The sequence below is a fragment of the Nannospalax galili genome, unplaced genomic scaffold (genome assembly GCF_000622305.1).
Source record: "Nannospalax galili isolate Female #2095 unplaced genomic scaffold, S.galili_v1.0 scaffold47, whole genome shotgun sequence".
Taxonomy (NCBI): Eukaryota; Metazoa; Chordata; class Mammalia; order Rodentia; family Spalacidae; genus Nannospalax; species Nannospalax galili.
In genome coordinates, this window is record NW_008357641.1 from 1376200 (window position 1) to 1393113 (window position 16914).

Here is a 16914-nt window from a genome sequence, read left to right on the forward strand (position 1 = left end):
CCTTCCCTTCCTTCTTCCTTCTTTCCTTCCTTCCTTCCTTCCTTCCTTCCTTCCTTCCTTCCTTCCTTCCTTCCTTCCTTCCTTCCATTATTTTTAGGACTTTTTGAGACAGAGTCTCCCTGTAGCCCTAGCTGTCCTGGAACTCACTATGTAGACCAGGCTGGCCTTGAACTCACAGAGATCCACCTGCCTCTGCCTCCCAGTGCTGGGATTAAAGGCATGTACTGCCACACCGGGCTTTTTTTTTTTTTGAAATGGGGTCTCACTCTGTAGCTCAGGCCATCCTGAAACCTCTCCTCTGGCACACCTCTCTGGTTCCATTCTCCACACTGGCCCATCAGCGATGACTGTGCTGTGTCCAACACAATCCATACCACACTGCCAGTTCAGCAGAGAGAGGCATGAATCACAGCCACAGGTTTTGATGCCACACCGGGCTTTTTTTTTTTTTGAAATGGGGTCTCACTCTGTAGCTCAGGCCATCCTGAAACCTCTCCTCTGGCACACCTCTCTGGTTCCATTCTCCACACTGGCCCATCAGCGATGACTGTGCTGTGTCCAACACAATCCATACCACACTGCCAGTTCAGCAGAGAGAGGCATGAATCACAGCCACAGGTTTTGACCACTATTTTGGGTAACTCTGGGAGGCATGATTTACACACATAGTACATGCAATCATGTCCTCTGGAGCTTTTCTGAATAGCAGGTTTGGAAAATTGTGATGGTTCGAATATGAATGTTCCCCATAGGCTCCAAATATTTGAATACTTGGCCAGTTGGTGGGGCTGTTTAGGGCCTCCCAGCTGGCACAGGAAACAGATAGCCAGACAGGATGTCTCATCCCACAGACTTCCTCCAGCAAGGCCACACCTCCTAAAGGTTCCATGACTGCCCCTAAACAGCACCACTGAACCTGGAACTCACCAATTTAGCTTGCTGGTGGGCCCCCAGGATCCTCCTGTCTCCACCTCCCCAGTGCTAAGATTACAGGCTTGTGCCACCTCACCTGGCTTTTATGTGAGTGCTGAGGTTAGAATTCAAGTCCTTATGTTTTTAAGGCAGGCACTTTACTGACTAACCATCTTCCCAGCTCCAAAATAGTCTTTAAAAAGGCTTAAAATATGTTTTCATTTGGGGTGGGTATAGAGTTCTTGGTGAAGGCTAGACCTTTGGGCTTTCTTGCCCCTCCTGCAGAGGCAGTGGGAAGACCTCCATAGCCACTGGATGTGTAACATCCTGGAGAAGCTGCTTCTTCATCCCTTTTGGCCTTAGAAGCATTTTTTCCTACCACCCCAGCATCTTGCTAGCCAGTTCTGAGCTCTCCTCATCCTCCCTCTGCACAAAGGCTTTTCCAAAGCTTTCATCTTAAAAAGTGCTGAGGCTGCTGTTTCAGAGTATGCAGGTTCTATCGTCAAGGGGAAAGGGAGCTGAAGAGACTTGCCAGATCCTCACCCTCAGGGCAGACAGCTACCTGGGGCTACCCTGTGAACTGGGGCTGGAGGCAGCCATCTCCCAGCAGCCCCCAACCCCATCCCCACACCAGCTCACAGCTCTTCTGTAACTTAAAACAGTTGGAATTTAGTAGATTCTGTTGGTTTATTTGTTTATCTGGGTCTCACGGAAACCAGGCTCTTCTTGACCTTGAGGGCCTGCCTCAGCCTCCAGAGCACTTGCATCCACAGATCCTAGAGCCACACCAGTGGGTACCATATTGTGATCCCCAAAGAAGCCCGTAAGGGCGGTGCTAAAAATCACATTTCACTTCCACATTTGGAATCTCAGGTACTTGCCTAAGGTCACACAGCTGGGGGTGGCCCAGGGCGTCTGACTCTGGGATTAACTAAGAAACCTTCAGTCTCCATGGTGCCTGTGGCCTCTGAGCTGGGTCCCAGTGACCCATTTCCTGAGCTTCAGGTCTGTGATATCCTCTCCTTTGGTGTGAGTGCTGGATCTGCTGATTTTAGCAACTGCGGTATACAGAGCGATGGTTAGGTCATCGAGGACCGTGGATGTTGTCCTGCTCTGCTCCAGTGCTTGCTTGTGTCTGATGTGAGTGTGAGTGTGGGCATGCGCATGCCACGACACACATGTGGAGGTCAGAGGACAGCTTTCAGGAGTCAGTTCTCTCCTTCTACCATCAGGGATTGGGATCTAGGGATGGAACCAGGCTGTTATCTTGGTGGCAAACACCTCTTTCCACTGAGTCATTTCACCAGCCCAATTCTAAAAGAATTCTAACCGTTATTGTGTGCCCTCCTTCTCATCACCCCCTCTTTCCATCTGTAAAATGGGGATCACACACTAAAACCCACACCACCCAGAGTGGGGGCGGATGAACTGAGTTAACTGAAGTTCTGCCACACAGAGAGCGTTCTAGTTATGATCTTTTTTCTTCAGGATTTTCTCCCTCCACCCATTTTGCACACGTCTGAGCCTCCCTGTAGTCCTCAGAGGCAGGGGGGCTGGACTGCCTGGCTCCTACATGTCTCTGCTGCTGGCGGCTGGGAAGAGAGAAGCAGCTAAATTAGATGAAGAACTTGGCTAGCTGGGGACTCGGGAAAGCAGAGCCAGCTGGAAGTGGAGGGACAGCTCTCCTCTGCTCCCCAACCAATTCTTCACAGCTCCCAGACAGTATTTTTCTCTTTGCTTCTGATGTGCTAGAGAGTTTGGCCCGGCAGGTGGGCCCAGGAGACAGGGTTCTTATAAAGACTGGCCTGCTGCTGCTGAGAGCTACCCTCCTCCAGTGGTTGTCTTTGAAGGTGCTCTGTCTTTCCATGTACTTTGCCTGCTGTTTAAATGGGGCTGGGGTGGGGGAAGACAGTGTTGGGGGGACTTACCTGGCAGGGGAGACACCATGATCAGGAAGATAGTTTTCCAGGGTGAGGCTTATTCATTGCATTCCAGATGTGCTGACCCTGAGATTTTCCCCAAATGTGGGAAAGTCCACTGCATAACTTGTGGTCGTAGGAGATTGCATTTATGCTCTTCCCTTAAAAGTAAAAATAAAAATAAAAATAAAATCCACTGTCAGAGGAGGCAACACTCTACTGGTTGGCTGTTCTGTGGTTCATTTAGTATACTAGCTGTTTCCTGGGTGCTGCTGAGGAACACGGCATGAAGAGTGCTACTGGAGCAAGGCTTTGGGTGGGAAGTGAGAACCTGGGCTAGCTCTACAGACAAGCAGGCCTTCCCAGGGAAGGGAGCCCAGGTGGGTATGAGTAGGGAGCTGTGATGTGTCCAACTCCCAAATATGTCAGGGATGCCGGTGGATGGTGCAGCACTAAGTGTCACTGATAATGCTGAATTTTAAAAATTTCATGTGTACAAGTGTTTTGCCTGCATGTATGTAAGTGCATCCAATGCCCATAGAGGCCAAAAGAAGTCATCAGGCCTCCTGGAACTGGAGTGAACTAGAACAGTTGTGAGTTGCCATGTAGGTTCTGGGAACCAAACCCAGGTCCTCTGCAAGAGCAGTCAGTGCTCTTAACTGCTGAGCCATTTCTCCAGCCCTGGTCAGAATGCTTTTAAAGATAAGAGACAGAAGCATAAGAACTGATCAGGCAAGGCATGATGGTACACACCTATAATTCCTGCACTCTAGAGGCAGAGGCAGGAGGTTCATGAATTGAAGGCCATCCTCTGGTACTGAGACCTTGGTTCACAAAACAAAACAAAAAACAAAACAAAACAAAACACAAAACAAAACAAAAAATCTGGGACTGGGCAGAAGATGGTTCAGCAGTTAAAAGTCCCAGCTGCTCTTGCAGAGGACCTAGGTTCGTTTCCTAGCACCCACATGGCCACTAACAACCGTCCATAACTCCAGTTCTGAGGGATCTGACGCCCTCTTCTGACCTCCAAGGGCGTTGTATGACACGGGTGCACTTATACACATGCAGGCAATACACTCGTACACATAAAATAAAAATAATAAAATGTTTTTTAAAAACCTTAGTTTTTAAAAGATAGGAGGCACATGGATTTATTGATTCAAGAAATTTGAAGTAGATTGTAAGGCACAGCTGCATTCAGGGTGTGACATAAGGTCAAGTTTCAAGAATGCCTATATCCAGAGACTGAAATGAAGTTATCAGTCTGTGGCATAATAAAAAATATTTGATCTGTGCTCTGGGTTCTAGATTCCTGATACACACTCAGAGTATCATCCCCAGGTCCTGTAGGATGCACAGGGGAGACAAGGGTCACACACTTTCTCTTCTGTTCCCACACTGGTCACACGACACTGTCTCTGTTTTTCCACGCCTGCTGTATATCTTATAATGGAGAGAGCCAAGTTCTCTTGTGCTAATGTGTATGTCTTAGTCTACCTGCATGCAGGTCCCACTTTGCACACAAGGGAATGGCAGTGGGTTTGGGAGGAGGAACAAGTGTGCATGCTTAATGTGAGTTTCAGTTTGTGATGTGAAAGCCATCTGAAGAGGACTGGTGATGGACAGGTAGGGGATGGATATGTGGATGGATGGATACATGGATGGATGGGGGATAGATGGACAGGGGATAAGTGGATGGATGGTGATGGGTGTTTGGATGAGTTGGGGAATAGGAGGATGGATGGATGGATGGATGGTTAGGTGGGTGGATGGATAGATGGAGGATGGATAGATGGGAGATGGATGGATGGGAGGATGGGTGAGTGAATGGCTGGGGATAAATGAATGGGAGATGGGTTGATGGAGATATTTTGGGATGGGGGATAGATGGGCAATAGATGGATGGGGGAAGTATGGGTGGATGGATGGGGGCTTAATGGGGCATCTAAGGATGGACAATGGATAGGCAGATGGGGGATAGACAGATATGTGGATAGATGAATGGGTGGATGGATGGATGGGGAATTGGAGGATGACTGGAAGGGAGAATGAGGATGGATGAATGGATGAGGGCAGATGGTGGATTGATGGAAGGTAGATGGATTGTGCAATGGGTGAAGAGGTAGGTGAATAGATGAATGGGGGATTGTCAGATGTGTGGATGGATGGATGGGGGATGAGAGAATCAATAGTGAGATGGATGGCTAGAGGATAGGTGGATGAATGGGAATAGATGGTTGGCTGGATGGGGATAGATGGATGGATGGAAAAATGGGTGAATAAATAGGTGGATGAGGGGATCGGTAGATGTATGGGAAGGGAATAAATGTATGGGGGATGGTCATATGTGAGGTGGATGAATGCATAGATAGATGAGTGAATAAATAGATGGTTAGATAGGTGGATGAACAGATGGATGGGTAGATGGATAGTTATGCGGGTAGATGGATAGGTGGATAGAAGAATTAATGAATAGATGTTACGATGGATGGATAATTTGATAGATGGATGAATGGTGGATGGATAGATGGATGGGGTCCCAGGCCCCTATGTTGTCCTTCTCTGGCCTGTTTTCCTGCTGCTCTAGGCATGTGACTTCAGACACATTTCCAAGCATCTTTGGGCATTAGTTTCTTTATCTAAAAAATGACTATGAGGGGCTGGAGAGATGGCTCAGCGGTTAAGAACACTGGTTGTTCTTGCAGAAGATCCGGGTTTGAATCCTGGCACCCACATGGCAGCTAACAACAGTCCATATCTCCAGTCCCAGGGGATCCAACAGCCTCTTCTAACCTCATGCAGGCAATACACGCATACACATTAAATAAAAATAGTAAACAAATTTTTTTAAATGCACCATGAATGAGACACATCTGATCTTGTTATTATTAGGTAATACATGGAAATCATTTTGAATAGTATTGTATATAAACTGAGTGACGTGTGCAAGATATGATTGTTGTTTTTTAAAGACAAGTTCTCGATATATAGCTCTGGCTGCCCTGAATCTTAGTCCTCCTGCCTCAGCTTCCTGAATGGTGGAATTACAACTTTGTGCCACCACACCTAGCAACTACCTTTTTTTTTTTTGATCATCCATAATGAACGGAGCCAGGCCCTTCTGACAGATACATAGGTTGCTTCCAGTATCTCTCTTTACATCAATGATCTGATGAGTAACTTCCACAATAGTGTCAGTGGAACATGGAAAAATGGTACCAAGTGTGGTGGCACATACCTCTAATCCCAGCACTGGGGAGACTGAGGCAGGATTGCCATGTGTTTGAGGCCAGCTTGAGCTTCAGAGCAAGAGCCTGTCTCAACAAGCAAGAAAGAAAGGAAACTAGACAGACTTGGAGATATTGTGTAGCTGGGGTGAGGCGAAGTGGGGGTAGGGGTAGAATTTTGAAGTACAATATCCCAAGGCACTCACTGGCAAAGGCTCTCCCACAAGCAGTGGGGACAGGTGCTTGTGTCCACCCTCCCCGTAGATCAGCTTACCATGATTTGGATTTTCCTTCATAAAAGGTGAAAACAGCTTCTGAGCAGTGTGGATTTTGTCTTCTCATGAGTGGAAATGGTCCCCTGTTGTCTGTTTAGGGGGCCATTTGTATTACTTGGGGCACTTGGGGAAGTAATCACTGAAGCAAAGGCAAGATTCATGATTGACTGATGAGCCTCTGTCCAAAGCTCAGCTCCTCCTGCCAGTCAGCTCATTCTCACTGCAGTTGGCTTAATTTTTGCCACGAACTTTGCCCTGTCCCTGGTTAAGTTTTCAGAGGTCTTCCCCCAACATCACCTCTTGACGTGTGTAGTGTCATCTTTTGCTGCCACTCAGTTTGCTGGTGGTTTTATATTGCCTTTGGTTCCATTGGCTTCATCTGTTGACCTTCCCCCAGATAATCTATAGTCACCAAGGCAAGATAGATGAGAATACAGTGTCCTGAAATTGCTTCTTTAAGGGTTGTCAAATGAAACCTAGGCCTGGGTTTCTTTGTCCTCAGATTCACACTGAGCATCCCAAGGGAGAGTCCCATATGCAATCATTCTTTCCCTCTTTCATTGCAGAAGCCAGTCATCCAGCCGTTTCCTCATCTATCCATCTGCTAATTCATTCATGAATCCACCTATCCATCCATCCATCCATCCATCCATTCACCTATCCATCCATCCAGTCACCTATCCATCCCTCCCTCCATCCATCCATCCACCTATCCATCCATCCATTCACCTATCCATCCCTCCATCCATTCACCTATCCATCCCTCCCTCCATCCATCCATCCACCTATCCATCCATTTATCCATCCACCCACTCACCCATCTGTCCATATGTTCATCTATCTATCCACCTACTCATCTACCAACCCATCCACCCATCCATCCACCCACCCATTTGCTTATTTTTCAATGATGTTTTTCGAGCACCTGGTATGTGTGATGCCCCATATGACTGCAAACCAACAGTGAGCACTGTAAATGAAGTCCCTGCTGACTGACACCAGGCTAAGAGGTGTCCTGGTTGAAGTACATGGTTTATACCTGCAGGGTTGAATGTTACCTTCCAAGGTCCAAGAAAATATCTTTTTAAAAAATATATTTTATTTATTATTTTTATTCTATGTGTATGAGTGTACTGCCTGCATGTATGTGAGTTCACTCATGTCATGCAATGCCACGGAGGTCAGAAGAGGGCTTCAGATTCCCCTGGAACTGGAGTTAAGGGGCCACAGGCCTGGGCCTATGGAGCCTGAGTAGACAGGACCCCACTGTCCACAGGCTTCAGACAGAGGCGAGCCCCCAACAGCTGTACTCTGGAGGGACCTGGGGGACCCTCCCAACACACAGGCCTTAGCTGCCAGAGGCACCGACCCCAGCCCCGCCAGGCCACGGACCCTGAGGGGGCAGTGTCACCCTCCCGCCCACTCCCCGTGGGTGACGCTTGCCAGGCAGACCTTACTCACTCAAGTGTCTACTGTACCCCAAGCTGCCCAGTCTTTTTTTATGTGTACACATGTATTGCCTGCATTTAGATAGGGGCACCCGTGTTGTGCAATACCCACGGAAGTCAGAGAAGGGTATCAGATCCTCCAGAACTGGAGTTACAGATGATTGTCAGCCGCCATGTGGGTGCTGGGAATCAAACCCGGGTCCTCTGCAAGAGCAGTCAGTGCTCTTAACCACTGAGCCATCGCTCCAGCCCCGAAAGTATCTTTTAAAATTTTTATTTATTTATTTTTTCATGTGTGTGTTTTGCCTGCACATATGTAAGTACATCACATGTATGTAATGCCCATGGAGGTCAGAAGAGCGTATCAGATCCCCTGGAACTGGAGTTACAGATGGTTCTTAGAACCATGTGGGTGCTGGGAACCAAACCTGGATCCTCTGCAGGGCAGCCAGTGCTCTTAACTATTGAGTCATTTCTCCAGTCCCCAAGGAAGTATCTTTTTTTTCTGTCTTTTTGAGACAGGGTCTCCCTGTAGCCACAACTGGCCTGGAACTCACTATGTAGACCAGGCTGGCCTCAAACAAAGATCCACCTGCTCTGCCTCCCAAGTGCTGGGATTAAAGGTATTCATCACCCATCCAAGAAAGTATCTTAAATGTAGCTGAGACCCTGAGGAGGAGTGGGATTGACCTGAGGAAGAGGTGGAGCCAGAGTGGGAGCTGGGGATGGAACCTGGGTCTTCCACAAGAGCAGCCAGTGCCCTGAGCCATCTCTTCAGCCTGCTTCCTGGGTCTTAATGAGTCCCAGCCACCCCTGAACTTTCTGAATCTTAATGGAGCTTCCCTCCAGGAGCGGATGTTTCAGGTTGAAGAAAATTTTACACCAACTATGGTGTTAGGATCAGGAATGCCACCTGTGGTAACAACTCAGTCTTGATATCCAACGGCTAAACACAGTGAACCTATCATATTTGCTTCACCTGACCAAGATGAGTGGTGTATTAGACAGTCTAAATGGTACTAGCTTCTGTAACAAATAAGCCCTGTTTCTCAGTGTCTTTCTCAACTGTCCCACATAGATGGTTCTTTGGGCAAGTTTCCTCTAGGTGGTGATGCAGGGGTCTAGCCAAGGATGGATCTCTCTGTCTCTCTGTCTCTGTCTCTCTGTCTCTCTGTCTGTCTCTGTCTGTCTCTGTCTCTGTCTCTGTCTCTCTCTCTCTGTCTCTCTCTCTCTCTCTCTCTCTCTCTCTCTCTCTCTCTCTCTCTCTCTCTCTCTCTGCATCTCACTGGCAGGTGAGGGAGGAGAGAATCCCAGTGTGGGCCAGGCTGAGCCATGGTTCACAGTTCTGTGTTGTTGGCCATAACATGGTCCTGGGGTTCCAGGCAGCAGCAGGAAGCTGGACGTCTGCTGTGTGCCTGGGAGGAAGAGGAAGCAGGTCCTGGCAGGTACCCAGCATTCTCTCCATCACAGATGGAACCTGAAAGCCAGTGGTAGGATCAAGCAAAATCTTTGTGATTTGCCAAAATAGGAAAAAGCCTACACAGCAAAGACTGTTTCACCCTGGTGGCCAAGAGTCAGATCTGTGAGAATCTAGGCCCAGTTTCATTGCCAAGGTCCCAAGGAGTATCAGAATCAGTCTCTTCCCTTCCTCCCTCTCCCCTTCTCTTTCTGGGTCTCTCTCTCCCTTCCTTCCCTTTCTCCTTTCTTCATTTCTTTGTTTTCTATTTCCTCTCTCCTCTTCTTCCCCTTCCTCCATCCCTCCCTCCTCCCTCCTCCCTCCTCTCCTCCCTCCTCTCCTCCATCCTCCCTCCTTCCTCCCTCCTCTCCTCCCTCCTCCACATACCTTTATCCAGATTCATCTACTTTTCATATTTTGGCTGATTTGATCTTGTTCTTTTCCTCCTTCTCCCTTCTCCCTCCCTCCTTTTTCCTCCCTCCTCTCCTCCCTCCTCCCTCCGTCCTCCCTTCTCCAGAATGTACCTCTTTGGAATCCCACCCCCTTCCCTCCCCTACATTCTCCACTCCCCTTTCTCACCTCCTAGCGCCTAGTATGTAGTTCATACACTTCTAGCCCCTGCTGCTGCTCTTGGGTGACCAAGGTCTGAATCCTATCTGAGCTACTTTATGGGTCAGAGTTGAGGGCCAGGTTCGTCCTGAATTCAGACAAAGGGCACAGAACATTCTCCATCAGTCACTGCAGCCCGCTCCCCTGCTTCCAGCCCTGATTCCTGCACTTTCTTCCTTTTCTTTTCATCTCTCTCTTTTCCCTCCCTCGATCCTCCCTGCTCCCTCCCCCTTCCTTTTTACTTCTCAGAACAGGTAATTAAGCTGCACAGCCCACAACCTTAAGCTCCATTGAACCTTTGTGCAGATACTTGTGTAACTACGTTTAGTTTAAACCAAGGAGCTTTTCCCTTTCACCCAGTGCTTTTCCTGTGACATTGTCAGGCCTCCCGTTTCCTGGCTCCTCTCCTTGCCCGTTGGGTTGCCTTACCTGGCTTTCAACATACCATAGGCATGATTTGTGCGTGGCCTCGTTCACCCTGTGCAGAGTCTCTCTGGTCCTCCCACGCTGCCGCGTGGACTGGAGATCTGCTCTTTTTGTTGCTGTGTGGCATTTCCATGGGGGTGGATGGTCCATAACTCATTGAAGCCGCCAGGAAGCCGGCCTGTCCCAAACATCACGCAAATGTTTTACATTTGCTCAAAGTCATTGTCTTCATCGAATATAGTATACATTTTAAGGATTTAAAAACAAAATTTGGGGAGCTGGAGAGATGACTCATGGTTTAAGAACATTGGTTACTCTTGCAGAAGACCCAGAGTGATTCCCAGTATCCACATGGTGGCTAACAACTGTGTGGAACTCCAGTTCCAAGAGATCTGATACCCTCTTCTGGCAAAACAGGCATGATGCACATCAAATAAAAATAAATCAATAAAAAAAGAGGACTAGAGATGTGGCTCAGGTGGTAGAGGACTTGTCTAGCATGCAGTGACCTGAAGACCTGTTGACTATGGAGACCCTTGGTTCCATCCCCAGCACTGCATAAAGTTGGGCATGGTGGTGCACACTTGTGATCCCATACTTGAGAGGTGGAGGCAGGTGAATCGGGTTTGAGGTTATTCTTGGCTGCACAGTGACCTAGACTTTGTGAAACTCTATCCTAAAAACTCTCCCCTCCCCCAGGGGCTGGAGAGATGACTCAGGGTTAAGAGCACTGATTGCTCTTGCAGAAGACCCACTTTGGTTCCCAGCATCTATATGGTGGCTAACAACCATCCATAAGTTCAGTTCCAGGGGATCTGATGCCTCTTCTGGTCTTCACAGGCATTGCATGTGCATGGTACACTTACATACATGGAAGTATGTAACACTCATACACATAAAAAATAAAAATAGTAATAAAATATATTTTTAAATACTCCCAGTTGTTTTTGGTGGTGCTGAAGACAGAATCTGGGGCCTTCTACATGTAGAGGAAAGCACTTACCATTGAGCAAACCCCACACTTTGGGTCTGAAATGTCTCTGAAAGGCCTGTGTATTTGAGTCTTGAACCCAGACCACTGAATGTTGTGGTGCCTTTAGTCAACTGGTTAGTCAACTGGTCCTTGGGTCACTGAAGGCCAACACTTGTAGGGACTTTGGGACTCCAGGCTCTTCTCTCTCTTCTTCCCACCCCAGTCAGGTGAATAGTTTTTGCCCTGCTCTGTCTCCAAACCTGAAAGCAATAACCTGAAAAGGTCCACAAAATCCAGGACTGGAACTTCCAAACCTGTGAGTCCGGATGGACCTTTCCACTTCATAGGCTGGATTATATCTGATGTTTGTCACCGTAGTAGAAAGCTGAACCACACAGCTGTTAGGCCTGTGCTGGGTCCAGATGAAGGGACAAGGGTTGAAGTGTGGTCTGCACCCACTCTTCACTGAGTATTCAGGTGTCACCATGAGGCCCAGGCTGGCCTGGAACTTTCCATCCTCCTGCCCGAATCTCCCTGTTGGGATGACAGGTCTGTGGTCTTGCTGTGGTCTGTGCTCTTTTGCATCCTGTCACAGGAGTACACCTGGGGCTGTGGGCAGCACTCCTGTGCATTTCTGCTGGCTGCAGATCACAGGATACAGGAAGCCTCCTGGGACCAATACATCACAGGCAACCAGGAAAGAAACTGGCTGCCCTCTGGCTGCCAGGCTGGACACCCACATGCAGCCTCCACATGGAGGACCTGCATCTGCTCTGGGTTTGGGGTAGGGTTATTTATTATTATTATTATTATTAGTTATTATTATTATTATTGTAGTGCTATGAGTGGAACCCAGAACCTTGCTGAGGAAGGCAATCTACAAACAGGGCTCTACCACTGAGTCATGCCCTCAGTCCCTCACTGGGGAGTTATAGCTGCGTGTCCTGCCAAGCCACACCCCCAGCTCTTGCTTTTTTGAACAGGGTCTCAACATGTTGTCCACTTTGGCCTCAAATTCACTGAACCTCCTGCTTCATCCTCCTTAATGATGGGATTATAGGTATATGTGAAGATACCCAGAGCCTATATCACCTATGATTTCTGAACTTCTGTGGACCAGAAGCTATTCCAGACCCCGGGGATACAAGCCTAGAGTGAGATCGCTAAGAGCTACAATCTAATTCAGAAAAATAGGCAACACAAACTTAATGTGGCAGACATGTGTGGGGTCCAGAGCTGATGACCCAGGAGGCCCCTGAGGTGAGGTAATGTTCCAAGAGGACCCTGAAGGTGTGTAGCACTGCAAGCTGAGGGAAGAGTCAGCACAAAGCCCCTGAGGCAGGAATTTGCTTGGTGTGTACAAAAAGAAGGTTTAGCTAATTTATATTAAAAGCTTTCTGCACCTCAGTGAGGACTTCAGTTCCTTTCTCCAGCAAGGAGGAAGCTGCTGAGGGTTCTGAGCCAAGGAGGGGGTGTGACCTGGCTCAGGTGTTCACAGGGGTCCACCGCACCTAGCCATGAGAAGAGAGTGGAGACAAGCAGGAGCCAGGAGATGGGGAAGGGGAAGCTGTAGTGGGGAGAGGACAGGGCCCTGCTCAGGTGGGTCCCTCTTGATTTATTTCAAAGGCACAGCAGACATGAGTGGCTGGTGGATTGGGCATGGAGGGCACATGAGGGAGAGAGACCAACCAAACCCTGGGAATTCCACAGTGAGTAGCTAAAAAGAGCTGCCATCAGTTGAGGGCAGGCAGGGCGGGATGCTGGGAGAGGAAGCAAGTCACTCAGCATCCCCCTTGAATTAGAGAACTGCCCCACAACAACATTCATGAAGGACAGAATGCAAAACATGTATTAATAATTACTCGAAAATGCTGCATATTAGCAAGTTTAGATAAACTCTGCTCTTTGGGAAGTTTGCCAGAAAAAAATCCCTGACGAACTTTCTGTTAGCTATGAAAGCCAACTGAAGTGTCCGGGAGTACAGTGCAGGATGGAGGCTGGCCTCTCCTGGGGGACTGTCTCCTCTAACACTAATTCTTTCATCTGCTCCTCTGTAAGATAGAGAACTACCAGACTGGAAAGGTAACCATTACAGAGGTGAAGGAGGAATGTTGGGAGAGACCAGGATGTGCAGGGTAAGAGGCTTGTCAATGACAGCAAACTGAGGGGCTTGGGCATGGCTCAGTAGCAGAGCCTCTGCCTAGAATCCCCTATGAGAGACTGGGTGTGTGTGACTCAGTGGTAGAGCACCTTTCTAGAATCCTCCAGTGAGGGGCTGGGGTGTGGATTGGCAGCAAAGTATTGGCCTGGTGTGTTCTAAGCCCTACATTCCATTCTCAGTATCACAAATATTCATGTATTTCATAAACTTATAGTAACATATATTTAATAATACATTTTACTAAGGTATGTAGTGGGTATTTAATGGAAAGGATAGAAATATCTCGGATGTCCCACTGAGAAGCTGCATTTGTGTGGATCTAGATGGAGAGTTGAAAATATACAAGGATGGCCCTACACATGGAGCACTTCCCCTCCCCATCCAGAAATTCTGGAAGGTACAATATTCACTGATTCAGAACACAAATATGCATTGTTGCTGTTTGCTTTATCACTTAAGAAGCATCTGGTAGAAGACTTATTACAGTTCACCCAGAGGAAATGAGTAAAATAAAATGAATGGATCCACAGAAGCTGAGGTGGAGAGAGGGTGAGATGGCTCAGTGGGTAAAGGCACCTGCCACCAAGCCTGACAACCTGAGTTTGATCCCAGGGGCCCACACGGTAGAAGGAGAGAACTGATTCCCACAAGTTGGGCTTTATATGTACATTGTGGCATATGTATATACATACCCCCACACACATATAAAAAAAATTGTTTTTTTTAAAGCTGAGGACTGGCCAGGCGTGGTGGTGCACGCCTTTAATCCCAGCACTTGGGAGGCAGAGGCAGGCGGATCTCTGTGAGTTCAAGGCCAGCCTGGTCTACATAGTGAGTTCCAGGACAGCTGGGGCTACAGGGAGACCCTGTCTCAAAAAAAAAAAAAAAATCTTAGGACTGAAGTAGTGACAGGAAGTACGGGTTACCTGCAGTTCCCAAGGAGGCAGTGCGGCAGCTTCTGGTGAGCCCACCGGGAGATGGGTCCTCTCCTTCTAGAGAGCTCTGTGGGGGAATAGGAGAGGGACAGATTCAATTGGGGTTTTGTCCAATTTAAATGAATTCACACTTCAGAAATCTAGGGTTATCACTGTTGTAGCTATTGTGGAATGTATTTATGGTGGGTATGCACCATGGCTCATGTGAGAAGGTCAGAGGGCAACCCACTGAGCTTGGGGCTCTCCTTCCATGGTGCGGATTGGAAGGTGAGTACACTCTGACCCTTAGGCTTGCATGCAAACACATTTTTTTTTTTTGACTTTTTGAGACAGGGTCTCCCTGTAGCCCCAGCTGTCCTGGAACTCACTATGTAGACCAGGCTGGCCTTGAACTCACAGAGATCTGCCTGCCTCTGCCTCCCAAGTGCTGGGATTAAAGCTGTGCACCACCACGCCGGGCGCATGCAAGCACTTTTACCTGCTGAGTCATCTTGCTGGCCCTGTTGTTTAACAAGTGTCACTGTGGAGCTCACAAAGGCCTGTAACTCTGTAGCCTGCTGCCTCAGCCTAGGGATTACAGATGTGCCCCCATCCCTGAATCTTAAGATTAGCTTTATTTAAAATTTATTTTCTATTTTATGTGTATGAGTATTTTGTCTCCATGTATGTAAGTGCACCACATGTGTATGATGCCCGCAGAAGCCAGATAAGGGCATCAGATCCCCTGGAGCCGGAGTTACAGAGGGTTGTTAGCCACGATGTGGGTGCTGGGAACTGAATCTGGGTCTTCTGCAAGAGCAGCCAGTGTTCTTAACCATGTGCCATCTCTCCAGCCCCTTCTCTCATTTTTAAAGATTTATTTTTATTTTGATATGTATGTTTATGTTTATGTCTGTGTTTGTGAAGTGCTCTCAGAGGCAAGAAGAGGGCATTGGATCCCCTGGAGCTGGTGTTATAGGTAGTGGTGAGTCGCCCCATATAGGTGCTAGGAACCAAACTCAGGTCCTCTGGAAGAGCAGGGAGTGCTCTAAACTGCTGAGTTATCTCTCCAGCCCCTAAATTATAAAAGTTTTAAAGAGAAGTCCCAGGGTAGGGAATGTAGGGAGATGCTGGACTTTTTTTCTTTTTTTTTTTTTGTAGTCTTGTTGAAACAGGGTCTCCCTATAGCCCCAGCTGGCCTGGAACTCTCTCTGTAGACCAGGCTGACCTTGATCTTGCAGAGATTTGCTTGCCTCTGTCTCCTGAGTACTGGAATTGAAGGTGTATGCCATCACACTGGGCTGAGATGCTGGATTTCAATCACATATATGGGAAAAAAATAATTACATGTGCAAGAGTATATAACATATACGCAAAGTTCCAGACTTATTTTGGAGAGACTTATTTTTAATAATTTGGTGATTAAAAATTTGAAGCCAGATGTGGTGACTCACACTCATCATCTCAGCATAAGAGGCAGATGCAGGAGGATCGCCAGGAGTTCAAGACCACACTGGGCTACATATAGAGTTCTAGGCCAGACTGGGCCTGTCTCAAAACTAAAGCTACTTTGAGCCAAGTGCAGCGGTGTGGTACCTGGGAGGCTGAGGAGTTAGAGAACTACTTGGGACAACATAGCAAGACACTGTCTCCAAACAAACAAACAAACAAACAAGGGCTGGGAGATGCTCAGTCAGTAAGTATGACAAGTTCATAAGTGGCTGTTCTCAGGGAAGGCATGTTCCAACTTGAGGCAGAGACCACACCAGGAAAGGCATGAGAAACACAGAAAAGCTGTGCACTGCCCGCAGCTCACTTGTGCCAGATCTGAGGACCACACACACTCAAGCTGTCCAAGAACAGGATCTTCTCTGTTCGCCTCCACAAGCGGTTCTTAGGTGGGGGTTTGACTCCCTTGAGGACACAGCTGTCAGTCTCTTCTGTCACTGTACTTGCCTCTTGTACGTCATGTCATCCTTTATTTGCCTCCTCTGGTTCTCGAGCACTGTCAGGTTCCTGGATATGACAGGCATGTGCCGAAGACGGTCACCTGGAGGCCAGAACTGGCTCACCACCCTCAGGGTGTTTGTCTGTGTGTTTGTGTGTGTGCACACAGGTGCATCTGGAGGTCAGAAGCCCATGTCAGGCATCTTCCACTGTCACTCTCTGCCTATCTTTTGAGACAGGGTCTCTCATTGAACCCAGAGCTCACTGACTGGCTAGGCTGTCTGGCCATTGAGCTCCAGGGATCCACCTGCCTCTCCTCCCAGTGCTCAAGTTACAGACATGTGTGAGCATGCCCAGCTTTTACATGGATGTCAGGGATCCAAACTCAGGTCTTCATGCCACTTTACCCACTGACCATCTCCCTAGCCTCAATCAAGGACATTGTTTTGTTCTTTCATGATCCCAGGGGGAAAGGTGTGCTGCCCTCATCCCCACTTAACAGACAGATAAACTGAGACTCAGAGAAAATAGATGGGTCAAGTTCAAGTGATGAAACATGGCCCAGACATCAGCTAGAGCTTTATGTGATTATTTTTCTTTGCTGGAGGGAGCCAGCTCCAGAAAGGGTTCAAGGTCATCTACAA

At 48.0% G+C, this 16914-nt stretch overlaps 1 non-coding gene across 1 annotated transcript; it reads left to right on the plus strand.

Annotated features, from left to right (window-relative positions):
- Positions 1-2832: 2832 nt before the first annotated feature.
- On the plus strand, positions 2833-2995 carry LOC115068013. Its single transcript, XR_003847385.1, has one exon. It is a non-coding gene; the product is annotated as a U1 spliceosomal RNA (small nuclear RNA).
- The last annotated feature ends 13919 nt before the right edge of the window (positions 2996-16914 follow it).